Raw genomic sequence first — 15,529 nt, 5'->3', positions numbered from 1 at the left:
GACGACTCTGGGTAGCCTTGAGTCTATCCCGAATCACCTTCACCTTTTCCATAGCTTGATAAACCAAATTCGGTCCCAACAAATTAGCCTCGCCGAGCTCAAACCAACCAATAGGAGATCTACACCTCCTACCATTCAACACCTCAAAAGTAGCCATACCAATACTCTTATGATAGCTATTATTGTAAGCAAACTCTACCAAAGGTAGATGCTCCACCCAACCACCACCGTATTTAATCACACAAGCTCGAAGCATATACTTCAATAAATGAATAGTTCTTTATGCCTACCCATCCGACTGTGGATGGAAAGTAGTACTCAGACTCAACTTAGTCCCCAACCCTTTCTAGAAAGACCGCCAGAAGTGGGACATAAATTACTACCACGATAAAAAATAATTGAAATAGGCACCCCATGCAGTTTCACAATCTCTTGAAGATAAAGTTTCACATAATCCTCCACCAAAAAGTTAGTCCGCACAGGCAAAAAATACGCATACTTTGTCATCCTATCCACAATGACCAAATCAAATCAAACTAGTTCCAAGACAGAGGAAGACCAATAATGAAATCCATATTGATCTCTTCCTATTTCCATTTAGGCAACTCAATTTCTTAATACAACCCACCAGGCCTCATGTGCTCAAACTTAAATTATTGACACACCATGCATTTGGACACAATATCAACCACGTCTTGCTTTATGCCACTCTACCAATAGATCTCCTTAAGATCATGGTATATCTTAGTAGAACTAGGATGAACAACGTAGCTTGACTTGAACGCCTTATCCAAGATCCTTTGTCATAAATCGTCTACATCAGGAACACACAACCTCCCTTGGTACCGCAAAGTACCATCGCTGCTAATCTCAAAATCCACCATATTTTCCCACCAATGCTACCCTTGATTTTCATCAAAGCAGAATCCAAAACTTATTTCTCTATAATCTCCACACCAAGAGATAACTAACCACTTCTTACACCATCACACCACTATCCTTGGAGTCCAAGAGATGAAACCCAAGATTTGCCAAATAGTAAATATCCTTCACCAATTCTAGCTTCCCTTCTTCCACATGAGCCAAACTACCCCTGGACAAGCTGCTAAGAGCATCAGCAACCACATTAGCTTTACCTTAGTGGTAGTAACGACTCATATCATAATTCTTGAGAAGCTCAAGCTATCTCCTATGCCTGAGATTAAGCTCTTTGTGCAAGAACATATACTGCAAACTCTTATGATCAAAAAAGATAGCCACGTGAACACCATACAATTAATATTGCCATATCTTTAAAGCAAACACAACAGCCAATAGCTCCAAATCTGAGTAGGATAGTTCCTTCCATGCACCTTCAACTGCCTGGAAGCATAGGCTATCACCTTTCCATGCTGCATCAACACACAACCAAGACCAACCTGAGGGTTCATCACAATAAAGCACGAACCCATTATTGCCCTCTGGCAAAGTCAGAACTAGAGTCGAAGTGAATTTATCCTTTAACTTCTCAAAAATCCCCTCACATGTATTTGACCAAGAAAACTTAACCTTCTTCTGAGTTAACTTAGTCAAAGAAGCAGCTATCGATGAAAAACTCTCCATAAACCGCCTATAATACCCAGCTAAACCCAAGAAGCTCTGAATGTTAAATGGAGTCATAGGTCTAGGCCACTTCTTCACTAAAGCCACCTTCTGCTGATCCACCATGATCCCTTCACTAGAAATGATATGACCCAAGAAAGTCACATCATTCAACCAAAGCTCGCACTTAGAGAACTTAGCATATAACCATTGTTCTTTTAAGGTCTTCAACAATATACAGAGGTGATTACCATGATCCACCTCACTCTTCAAATACACTAGAATACCATCAATAAACACAATTATAAAAAGATCTAAATACTGCTAAAACACCCTATTTATCAAATCCATAAACATTGTTGGGACATTTGTCAATCCAAATGACATTAGTAAAATCTCATAATGCCCATACCGAGTGTGAAAAGTGGTCTTAAGGATATCTACCTCTCTAATTTTAATGCCCCAAGTCTGTACCCCGGATGCTACACGGTGCTCATAATCCCAAATGACCACAAGCTAACCCATGACTGGTACCTGCTGCAATAACTGAATAATAATACTATAAAAATATGGAAATTAGGCAAAAAATGGCCATAAGGTTCAGTACTATAAATAAGTATTGAATACGGTATATCAATACCCAAAACTAAATAGCTATCTGAAAAATACTCTAGTCTGAAGAAGCCTCTAACTGTCTAAATAAGGATTTGATGGGAAAATTCCACAACTAACTCCGAACTACTGAAATGAACTGAAATGCTAAAGTAATAACCATGTCCTCAGACTATGAGGACTCACTACTAACTCTGACTACTGAATATATGAACTGCTAAATATGATCGGGAGCCCGTGCGGCTGAACATATGATATAAGCTATGATAGTGCAAAAGAAAAGTATGCATCAGTACTTTGAATGTACTGAAATGCAAAGTAAGGTAGGCTGAAATGCATTGGTTTATATGCATGAATAATACTGATTGAATGAAATCAGTATAACTAAATGAGAGTGCATGTATGAACACGTAAACTGTAACTGAGGTCGTGATAACAATGGATACTAAGTTCCAAATCATTGGTTTATTGATATCTGAGTTTACTGATATTGTAATACTATTAACTGAATGACAGTATTTGGCAGTCCTAATTCTTTGGAACTAGGATAAGTTCCATACTGAATTGAGTGACTGTATCTGACAGTCCTAATTCTGTGGAACTGAATTGAGTTCTATTCTGAAGACTAAAACTGAGATTGTGGGAGGTAATCATCTAACCGACATGCCCCTCTCTGAACTAATTAGGATCCAACCTGTAACCCAATTAAAAGGGTATCAGTATTGTGCCACGGGTAAAGACAAATTGAGTCACCCTCATCAGAAAGGTGATCTGAGTGAGAACGGTGGTACTCTCAACTGGCAGGTTATAATACCTCATCAACCCTTAACTAGCAGTTTGATGTCATAATCAATGCTGGCTATGTAGTTCTGAAATACAAGGATTGCTTCTAAGGATCACACTCTGTACTGGCTGGTGAGTCCCCATCCTTAGGGTCACTCAATGCTGAATCCTACTCCCAACTAAATAGACACCGGGCTGAATTTTAAACCATTCTAGCTTGGACTGAACTGCTACTGATCGTACAGTATAACTGAACTGAACTGAACTAAGTTTACTGGGTTTCATGGATTTACAAAATAATACTAAATTATATTAACTGACTAAGTACTACTGAGCTTTCCTAAGTTTTGTAACTGACTGAATTCTACTGATCGTGACATGATTGATACTATTTCATGACTAACCATGGCTATAGGTAAATGGCTAAATTTTTGGGAATTGAATACCCCCAGGACTCGATATTATAAATTATAAGACATAGCACAATCTAGAAACATGATAGCTAATTACTTGATCATCCTTCCTTCATTGGGATATTCTAGCAAACACTTGCATGACATGAACTTGGATACATGCTAACATGATATAATTTTACTATTCAACTCACATGAGCAATTCAACAAACAGTTAGAAGACATAGTATGTGCACATAATACTAAACAACATGCGAGCATCATAATTTCAAATACCAAATTTACAATTTAGAGGGTTTTGCATGAATTAACATAGTACAACACATATAACAAATAATTTTGTATGCATCTCGCAATTGAATCATGAACTAGAAACCCCATTAACATGGTACTCATGAACACATTCAAATTTAACCATGAAATTCATCAAACTCATTAACTTGTAGTAAAAAAAGGTGCTTGAACTCCAAGGGTGGAAGGAAACCCTTGGATGAACACTTAACATACCTTGGTTGCTAAATTCTTGAAGAATAATGGTGAAATCTTAAGACTTGAGTATGAAATTTGATCTCCTAGGGATTTTGTTCTTGACTAATTTCTAAATAGAGAATGAATTTTGCCTCTAAAGGGGCTTAATTTTGTGTTTAGGGGCAGATAACCGTGGGTAAAAGACCCAAATACCCCTTAGGAATGGGGCTTTTAATTACTAAAAATAGAATTAGTGATGCGTAGACCGATGTATCACATCGATGGGGTCGATGCTATGGCCAACATACCGCGTTGAGTCTACGTCGATTCACTAGAACTTGCACTAGGGAGCTGGAGAAAAATATTCATCGACGCGATAGGCGATGCGGCGCGTTGAGATCACATCGATCTATTGGTTTGAGCTTTCAAATGTAGTCCAAACAAAGTTCAAAAAATCCAAAACTTGTTTGAGAATACCCACTGATATTCATGATCATGATTCAACCTAAAAATCATTACTTTAAGGTTATAAGGGTCATGAAATAGAGTTGCCAACCTACGAAGGCTAAAATAACACTAAGTCTGAATACTTAGCTAAAATTTTCTAAGTTTGAGACCCCTTAACAAGCTTTAAGGGACTAAGTTAAGCTTAGAATTTTGCAGGGTCTTACAATATCTCTCTCTTGGGAACATTCATCCTCGAATGAGACTGACAAAGTTGAGAAACACTGATAGACTAAGCTTACATACTGAACATGCATATCTAATGTATGGAACACCTGACTGAAACTACTAATAACTGAACATACATATCTAATGCATATGTACATGACTAAACTAATTCGTGAATGCATGACTGAATATACAACGGTAATGGATACCAAGTTTATAACTGTAACTGAACATGGACTAAGCCAATCTATAGAAGAATATTACCTTAAGCTGAGAATACTGATGAACCTGAGATCAGTTACTAAACATGTATGAATAGGAATATTAGACATAATTAAGCCTGAAACATGATACATAAACTGAATATCGTGAACTGGATTGATCCCCTTGAATACATGGGTTACGGATAAAATTTGAACTTGAGGGTCCACTCATGAGTACCCATTATTCCAAAATGGATTCGTTATGTGAAGAGAAATTAGGAGGTTTAGAACATGAAAGCTCGGGGTGATTATAGTGCATCTTCCCCTTGGGACATTATGTCCCTTGAAGAATGCTGACTTGGATTAGATATTGAGGAAAAACTAAAATGATGCACAGGGCACCTATGAACTGAATTATGACTGTATATAGGGGATCTGAAACTGAGGCATGACACCCAAACTAAGTTGAACTCACAACCACATAGTTGCTTGATCTTGGAATAGTTACACTCATGAGACTTCGGATAGTACGACTAGATGGAATGATGGGAAACCCAACCATACAAACATTGTCTGCCTAACTGCTAAACTAAATTGTTGGTTTTACGGACTAACTTATACTGAAAACTTATCTTCGATTTGGGCCTTTATTTGACACTCTTTCTATAGAGTTCTAGTGGCTTTAGGGAGTAAGGAGTCTTGGAATGACTGAATAAAATAGCTGAATAAGAAAATCACATCTTGGCTAAAATTCTGTAATATGAGTCGGGACCTATGAAACATCATCTAAGATGAAGTGACTAAGCCTTATGCACTGCAACTGTAAATTTTTAAGCTTAGACATATCCCTTGAATACTTTCGTAACTATACTCTTCACCTTAGTACAGCACATCACTTAAGACTACTAAAAATATTCACATGGGTATTGAGCACGAGTGCATAAACATACTCACTTATCTGATTATTTGAATGGATGATAGCTGAATACTTGGTTATGTAATATTGGACTGCACTTAGTCTGACCAGCTGGACTGGAACTGTAGAGTATTATGCATATGAGGTAAGGACTGACTATGTAACAAGAGATAATGGAGCTTGAATTCATAAAAACTATATTATTTGGGAATGCAAGACCAAGTGTATAACATGATTCTGAAATATTTTGTAAACTAAGGTACTGAAATACTGATAACTGAATAACTAATAATTGTACTTTATGGTCAAGTAAACTTGAAATTGAACTGAGTTTCTAATCTGATTACTAGACTGAGACAGTGACAGAGACTGTAACTAAGATGATAACTAAGATTGTAACAAAGACTGTAACTAGGACTGTAACTAATCTCATACTGGAACTGAATATTGAATTTTGATAACTACATGATGGAGACTAACATAAATCAAGGATCAGAATAGACACTCACATTCGGCATTTTCTCAACTTATCATCTTTCAAAAAATTCTAATTTCTCTCTCTTCAACAACTAAATACAACTTCTTGCTAGCCATTTACTTAGCACACTACCCTGATATTCAGGCCTATTGTCAGAGCTACAGCCTCGTGTAAAACTAGTATGCAAAAATCTTTCCTTATCATGAAATATTTATTCTCTCCTATCGAAGCAATCGCTCATCCCTATATTATTTTATAAGGAGAGTTTACTAATGGGTTAAAACATGAGGACCTGAAGTGTGAATGAATACTATGCCAAACTCGACACTTAACTGAGGCCTGAGGAATAGAATAGCAATACCATAGATTTATCAAGAGACCTAAGCTGAAAATATACATAATTTGAATTTAGCTGATCATTAGGGATATAGCATGGGTCATGGGAATTGAACATATTGTAAAGCATGACATGAGTACATAAGTCATGAGCTGCATGACCTAAGTCTGGAGTTTTTGTATTCATGGAACATGATTCGTAACACTGAGTGAACTTGAACTCCTTATACTAGGAACTATAAGCGTGCATGATTGCTAATATGCATGAGTATGAGCTATGATTATAGAGCTGACATGTAAGATAGGAACAGATATCATGATAACTTATGGGTTTTGAGAGTCTGAAATATGATTTTGAGATGATCTGCGTGATCATTCTCGCTGCGAAAATAGGCAAAAATGTCATTGATAAAGGCTATGATGAACATGTCCAAGTACTGCTTGAAGACGTGGTTCATCAAGTCCATAAAAGTTGTTAAGGAATTGGTAAGACTAAATAACATAACTAAGAATTCAAAGTGACCATACCGAGTTCTGAAAGCTATTTTTGGAATGTCACATTCTCTGACTCTGAGCTGATGATAGCCTGATCTGAGGTCTCTCTTAGAAAAGTAACTAGCACCCTGAAGTTGGTCAAATAGGTCATTGATTCTTGGAAGTGGATACTTGTTCTTGACCGTGACTTTATTTAGCTGACGGTAGTCTACACACATTCTGAGAGAACCGTCTTTCTTATGCATGTATAGAACTAGTGTACCCCATAGGGACACACTGGGTCTGATGAATCCCTTATCTTAGAGATCTTTCAACTGTTCTTTTAGTTTTTTGAGTTCTGTTGGAGCCATTCTGTATGGCGTAATAGGTATGGGCTGAGTATCTGGAAGAAGGTCTATTCCAAAGTTGATTTCCCTTTCGGGAGGAACTCCGGGAAGATATTCGGGAAACACGTCTGGGAATTGACATGCTACTGATACTGACTCAAGATTAGGGGTTTTTAATATAAAGTCCTTAACTCAAATGAGATAGTAAACACATCCCTTAGATATAATTTCCTAGCCCTAAGGTAGGAAATAAGTTGACCCCTAAGTGCTAAAATACTACCGCTCCACTCTAGGACGAACTCATTCAGGAATTGAAACTAGATAATTCTATTTCTGCAGTCGACTGAGTCTTAGTAGGAATGAAGCCAATCTATGCCAAGAATGACATAAAAATCGGTCATCCCTAATTTAACTAAGTATGTTGATGTGACTTTCTGAGGTACCATAGCAGACAGTTCTTGTATACCCATCGGGTTATGATAGATTTACCCATTGGGGTGGAGACTAAGAAAAGCTCTGCTAGGATTTTATGTCTGACTCCGAAATCAATAGCTATATATGGAGTTACAGAGGATAAAGAAGCTCCTGGATCTAGCAAAGCATGAATATGTAAATGGTAAACTTGTAACGTACCAGTGAACACATCACGAGAACTTTCCTGATCCTATCAGGATTGAGTGTATAAAGCCTGTTTGGTCATTGCCCACTGGTGGCACTGGAAGAGTCACCCTACTGATTCGGGCGACTGGACTGAGTAGGGGGGTGATTATGCTGACTCTGCAAACCCACTTAAGGACAATCTCTGACTCTGGGGCTTGGCTTGCCACATCCGAAACACACATCACTGCCATCTCTGCAAATATTCTGGTGGTTTCTACCGCACTTTTGGTAAAGAGGATTTGTTTGGCCACTTTTTGGCCTAGACATTCTGGCCCTCTTATTCTTTCTCCGCTCTTTTCTATGCCTCTTCTCCTCACTATGTAGATAATGGTCCATAATCCTTAATAGAATAATAGCCAGCTCATTGTTTTGAGCAACTACTAAATAAGCTAAGGCGGTGAAAGCAGCTCTAGATTCAGAGTGGGATACATGCTCATTTAGGAGATCTGCCTGAACGGGCGGAGGGGCTGGCTGATTTTCATTACTTCTCTCGTTAGCTTCTCTGGAAGGCATGTTCTAGAAGCATAAAGAAGAGATGAATTATACTGAGAGTTTAACTTAAGCTCATTCTTACTCACACGATACGAATACTGAATGAATGGAAAAGTTTCCTAAAACATCTAATAGCCTCTTATCTATAAGTGTGGCGCGCTACACACCCATGCACAAGACTCTACTAGATATGGCTTTCAGACTTCCTAGGACTTCGTTGAACCTTAGGCTCAATTACCAAGTTTGTAACTCCTCGAGTCTATAACCCAGATTCTATACAGTGCTTAAAATCCCAAAGGACCATAAGCTAACACATGACCGATACCTGTTATAATAACTGAATAATAATATCGTAAAAATATGGAAATAAGGTGAAAACTAGCCATGAGGTTTAATACTATAAATAAATACTAAATATGGTATATCAATACCCAAAAATGAATATTTGTCTGAAAAATACTCTAGTCTGAAGAAGCCTCTAACTGTCTAAATAAGGAGTTGATAAGACAAGTCCCCAACTAACTCTGAACTACTGAAATGAACTGAAATGTTGAAGAAATAACCACATCCTCGGACTATGAGGACTCACCACTAACTCTAACTGCTAAATATATGAACTGCTAAATATGATCGAGAGCCCGTACGTCTGAACCTAAGATATAAGATATCATAGCGCAAAAAAAAGTATGCATCAGTACTTTAAATATACTGGTATGCAAAGTGAGGTAGGCTGAAATGCATTGGTTCATATGCATGAACAATAGTGGCTTAATGAAATGAGTATAACTAAATGAGAGTACATGCATGAACACGTGAACTATAACTAAGGTCGTGATAACAATGGATACTGAGTTCTGAATCACTGGTTTATTTATATCTGAGTTTACTGATACTATAATACTGTTATATGAATGACTGTATCTGGAAGTCCTAATTCGGTAGAACTATGCTGAGATCTGTACTGAACTAAGTGACTGTATCTGACAGTCCTAATTCCATAGAACTGAACTGAGTTCTATTCTAAAGACTGAAATTGAGACTATGGGAGGTAATCATCAAATCGACATGCCCCTCTCTGAATTGATTAGGGTCCAATATTTAACCCCATCTGTAAGGGTGTCAGTACCATGCCACGGGTAAAGCGAAACTGAGTCACCCTTATCTGGCAGAACAATCATACTTTCAACTGGCAGGTCAAAATACCTCATCAACCCTCAACTGGCAGGTTGATGTCTCAACCCACACTGGGTACATAGTTCTGGCATGTAAGGATTGCTTTTAAGGATGACACCCTCTACCGGTAGGTGAGTCCCCATCCTTGGGTTAACTCGGTGTTGAATCCTACTCCCAACTGAATAGACATTTGGCTGAATTCTAAACCATTCTAGGCTGGACTAACTATTACTATCATACTGTATAACTGAACTGAACTAAGTACACTGGGTTTCATGGATTTATAGAATACTACTAAATTCTACTGAGTACGACTGAGTACTACTGACCTTTCCTGAGTTCTGTAACTGACTGAATTCTACTGATTGTAACATAACTGATACTATTTCATAATTGACCATAGCTCTAGGTAAACAGCAAGATTGTTGGGTATTGAATTCCCCCAGGACTCGATAGCATAAATTATAAGAAATAGCACAATCTTGAAACATGGTAGCTAATTACTTGATCATCGTTCCTTTTTAGGACATTCTAGCAAACACTTGAATGACATGAACTTGGATACATGCTAACATGGTATAATTTCACTATTCAACTCACATGAGCAATTCAACAAACACTTGGAGGACATAGCATATGCACATAATATTAAACAACATGTGAGCATCATCATTTCAAATACCAAATTCACAATTTGAATGGTTTTTCCATAAATTAACATAGTACAACACATATAACAAATAATCTCGCACGCATCTCGCAATTGAATCATGAACTAGCAGCCTCAGCAAACACAGTGCTAGTCATACCCCGCTCAGCCTGAGCAGCAACCAGATAGTCAATAGCATGTATAGACTGAAGAAACTCCACATTTATCATGTTACCCTAAGGGACCTGAAGAGCGGTAGGAGGAATAAGAGAAACTCTGGTACAATCAAGAATAGGACCATGAGATCAAAAATGAACCTCGAGAGTAGAACGTGCTCCCTCAGCATCACTTCCAGATGGGGAAGAAGAATTTTATTGGGTTCTTAATCTAGGAGCCATAGTCTGAAAGATGAACAAATAAGAATTAGAGGAGATTCTAGACTGAGAAGTCAAGATAAAAAAAAATACCAAGAAAGTGAAACATTCCTAAATGTCTTGCATCCTCTCCTTTATGAATGTGGCACGCTACACACCCTAAAAAAAGACTCTAGTCGACATGGCTCTGTGGATTCAAAATTGACCATGAACCTGGATCTGATACCAACTTGATGCATCCCAAACTAGGGCCTTATCGCAATGGTATCCCAAGTCCAACCAGGACCGAGGACCTCTCCCTTAACCCAACCCAACCACCTTATATAGCCTTGGATGAGCTAAATTTTGAGCATATAACAAGATTACATATGCTCTTATGATGACTCTAGGATGGGGTCACAACCATGACTGACCCAATTGAGTCTAACCATACCAAACCAACCATCCATACCATATCAAACCATTTAGAAAGTATCAAACATACTACGATAATCAAACCCAAAATGTAATACAATGGAATAATGAAATTATGTCCGAAGATGCCAGCCTCCCAGCTTATTCCAATGCCAAGGCCGACACCAATACCAATCCCATCCATACCAACCCCCAGAAGTACCACAAATCCTCTATCCTAAAGAATATAAATATTCAGTTGGGACATGTCCCCAACCATGGCCAAAACTAATATCTGGGAAGAAAGTAAAATATCTAAAAATTCCTAACATTAAATGATCCCTTTCAAAAGGATGGAAGCTCACCACTTCAATCCAATAAGCTATCCCCGAATTAAGTACTATGAAGGAGGATAGAACGGCCAGTTCCTGCATATCTTGGGTATACAGCCGCCAGTAGATTGGTTAGTGGGTGAACACTAGCATGAAACTCAGGAGAAGGATAAAGTAATGCCAGTTATCAAAACTAAGTGAAAAGCATCCAATGAAAACAACCATACATATAAATAAGTGCTGGGAAAAGGGACCGGGCTTAGCATGCCATTAAAACCTTTACCTGGGTTGGGTAGCTTAGTCGTCCTACTTTCTACGATCCATACAGGTTCAGCTTCCCCTACTTAAAAATTCCCAGTATGTGTAGTTGTATGACCAGGCAATATATCTGGGATGACTAGTACAAGCCTCTAATATAAATATTACACTCGCACGTGTCCATCGAAAACCTATCATATCAGCAAATATTAGTTTCTGATTTTGATCCCCCGGGACCTCCACCTTTCACGGCTTAGCTTACACTTCCCGCCATTAATGCTCAATTAAAACGATTAACAAACAATCCAACTATCCTTTTATTAACCACGAATATTTAATAAACCAGTGGTTTCGTCATACGACCATAATTACAAGCATTATCCATAGCCAAACCATTTAGATTAAGGGGACATTCCAGTGCCATATCATTATCCATATTCAACCTCTTGGGAGACTACCATGTTCTCTACAAGCATTACCAATTAGTCAATAACCTTTGTAAACCATTGAAAAATATTTAAGGTTTTATATTTAAGCCAAAAACAAGCAAGAGTTCCATTAAAATAAGTCAATGCAATAAACATATCTTATAAGCATTTTATCTAACACCTTGGAGGCATAATATAACAAAAACCAAATTCCATTACCATTAAACCATTACCGTGCAATTAAATTGTCCAAAACCATCACTCATGCATAGAAAACATAATTAAAACCATAGGAAATCATAACCAAGCATTTAACAACAAAACCCCCAAATCAATAGTTGAAAGCCATAATCATGCAAGAGAAAAACCATAAAATCAACCATGTAACCATGCCTTTGATTGAAATTACAATTAGGGAAGAGAATCATGCCTTAAACCAAGAAGATTGATGGAAACAATTCACCAATACCAACCCCAAAGTATTCCCTTAGTTGAAACCCTAGCTCTTTGTCCCAAAAGCTCTTGAAAGAATTATGATATATTTAGGAAGAGTTTTAAAGTGTTTAAGAGTAAAACAATAGGGTAAATAACCTCCTAAGTATATTAGAAGTTATGGGTCCTTATTAGGGAAAGTAGGGAAATGTCCAGAATATCCCCACTTAAATCCCATAAAACCCCAATGCAAGATCACGACTGACCCCCTTACGAGTCGTAATCTCCCTTATGGTTGATACCCATCCAATCATAACCATGCCTCAATAATAGATCAGACACTGTCTAGTATACGACTAATCAACCCAAGTCCTAAACTCAGCATACAATCCGTACCCATGATCCATATCCCTACCAGAATGCAACACCAAGAGGATCAAATACTTTCCACCTTATGAGTACCTATATGACTCATACCCAACCATATGACACTCACCCCTATGTCATGTCCATTTCAGTAACCAAAACTATCTCATCAACTAACACGACTCAGCTTATGATAGGACTTCACCACTCGTACCCCAGCATACAGCTCGTACCATGAGTCGTATTGGGTCCGAAGAATGAGATTCTGAGAAATTTTCTAACGGTCCAAACCTAGGATGCTTTAAAAAGTATAGGGTATTAACATATCTCCCTCTTTGTAATATTCTTCCTCAAATAAGACTGATTAAGCTGATCATACAGGAGAAATTGAGGTCATATACTGTACATGCATAACTTAAAACATGATTACATGACTGAGTCAGAAACATGATTCATGAATTGAATGATTCGTGAATGCATGCAATAACATGAGAATGATTATATAGCTAAAACTGAGAATGGAAAAAATATGGCCTAAGAAAAACTGTTACCTTAAGCTAAGTGTAAGTTTGTGGAGAAAAGTTGAAGGTACTTGTTACGTATATCTACATCTGCTTTCGAAATGGCTCCCTTAACAGACTGATTTCGCCAAAGAAATTTGACCAAGGGAACTTCTTTGTTCCTTAGTCTATGAATCATACGATCAAAGATCTCGACTGAGATTTCTTCATAAGAAAGGCTATCGTAAACATCTGTGCTTTCTAGAGGGAATATAATAGCTTTGTCACCAATACACTTCTTTAACAAAGAGACATGGAACATTGGATGCACTGATGCTAAATCTGCAGGCAACTCAAGCTCATAAGCTACCTTCACAAAATGACTCAAAATTTTGTAAGGCCAAACATATCAGGGACTGAGCTTCCTCTTCTTGCCAAATCTCTTTACTCTCTTCATGGGTGAGATTTTCAAAAACACCAAATCCCTAACTTCAAACTTAAGATCCTTTCTCCTCACATCTACATAGGATTTCTGATGACTTTGGGTTATCTTAAGCCTTTCCCTGATCAACTGAACCTTCTCTATCACATCAAGCACCAAATCTGGCCCTACCAAAGCAGTTTTACCTTCCTCAAACCAACTAATAGGAGATCTATATCTCCTCCCATAAAGAGCCTTAAATGGAACAATCTGAATACTGGAGTGATAATTGTTATTGTAAGAAAACTCAATCAAAGGCAAGTGATCATCCTAACTTTCTTTAAAGTCGAGAACACACGCCCTGACATGTCCTCTAGGGTTTGAATAGTTCTCTTTGCCTGACCATCTGTTTGGGGATGGAAAGTTGTACTGAGATGAACTTGGGTACCAAGACCCTTCTAAAAATCCTTCCAAAGGTGAGAGGTAAATTGAGTACCTCTATTTGAAATAATAGACAACGGCACTCCATGCAACCAAACCAACTCTCAAATATAGAGCTTGGCATAGTCCTCAGCTGAATAAAAAGTATGAACTGGCAAAAAATAGGTTGATTTGGTTATTTGTCTACAATAACCCATATCAAATCATGCTGACAATGCAAACAAGGCAAACCCATCACAAAATCCATGTTCACCCTCTCCCACTTCCAAGTAGGAATGCTGAACTCCTGCATTGTGACACTAGACCTCTGGTGTTCAACTTTAACCTGCTGACAGCTAGAACACTTAGCTACAAACTCTATAACATCCCTCTTCATACCACTTCATCAATAGATTTTCGATAAATTATGGTACATCTTAGTGGCTCCTGGGTGAATAGAATAAGGTGCACTATGCACTTCTACAAGGATTCATTGTCTCAAACTATCTATACACGGCACACACAGCCTACCCTGACAATGTAACACACCATCTCCCTCTCGGGAGAAAACATCTACTTTCAAATCTCTAATTGATTCCTTCAACTTAACTAAACGGGGATCCTTATCATGCTTCTCCTTTACTTCGGCAACCAAAAAAGATTCTGAACCATTCTGAAGAATCCACTAACTGAACACCTAATCTAGCTAGCTGAAGAACCTCTCAAACTAACTTCTTATTATCATCCTCAACATGAGCAACACAACTTATAGACAATCTACTAAGGGTATCTTCCACTACATTAGCCTTGCTCGGATGATACAACACACTTAAATCATAATCTTACAACAACTCTAACCACCTTTCCTGATGAAGATTTAAGTCTTTCTATGAGAACACAAACTGTAAACTTTTGTGATCTGTGAACAAATCAACATCAACACCATAAAAATAGTGCCTCCAAATTTTTAAGGCAAAAATAAAAGTTTTTAACTCAAAATCATAGGTAGGGTAATTCTTTTCATGGGGTTTAAGCTATCTAGAGGCATAGGATATGACCTTACCTCTCTGTATCAATACATAACCAAGGCCAACTCTGAAAGTATCACAGTAAATAACAAATCTCTCTGAACCATCTGGAAAAGTCAAGATAGGGGCTGAGGTGAGTCAAATCTTCAACTCTTGAAAAATCTTTTCATAAGAATCTGACCACTGAAATTTGACTTTTTTCTGATTCAATCGAGACATGAGGGATGCAATAGTCAAGAACTCTTCAACAAACCATCGGTAATAGCCAGCCAAACCCAAGAAACTCTTGATATCTGATAGAGAGATAGGTCTGGGCAGTT

The sequence above is a fragment of the Capsicum annuum genome, chromosome 8 (assembly GCF_002878395.1).
Source record: "Capsicum annuum cultivar UCD-10X-F1 chromosome 8, UCD10Xv1.1, whole genome shotgun sequence".
NCBI classification, from domain to species: Eukaryota; Viridiplantae; Streptophyta; class Magnoliopsida; order Solanales; family Solanaceae; genus Capsicum; species Capsicum annuum.
This window is presented reverse-complemented; position numbering follows the sequence as displayed.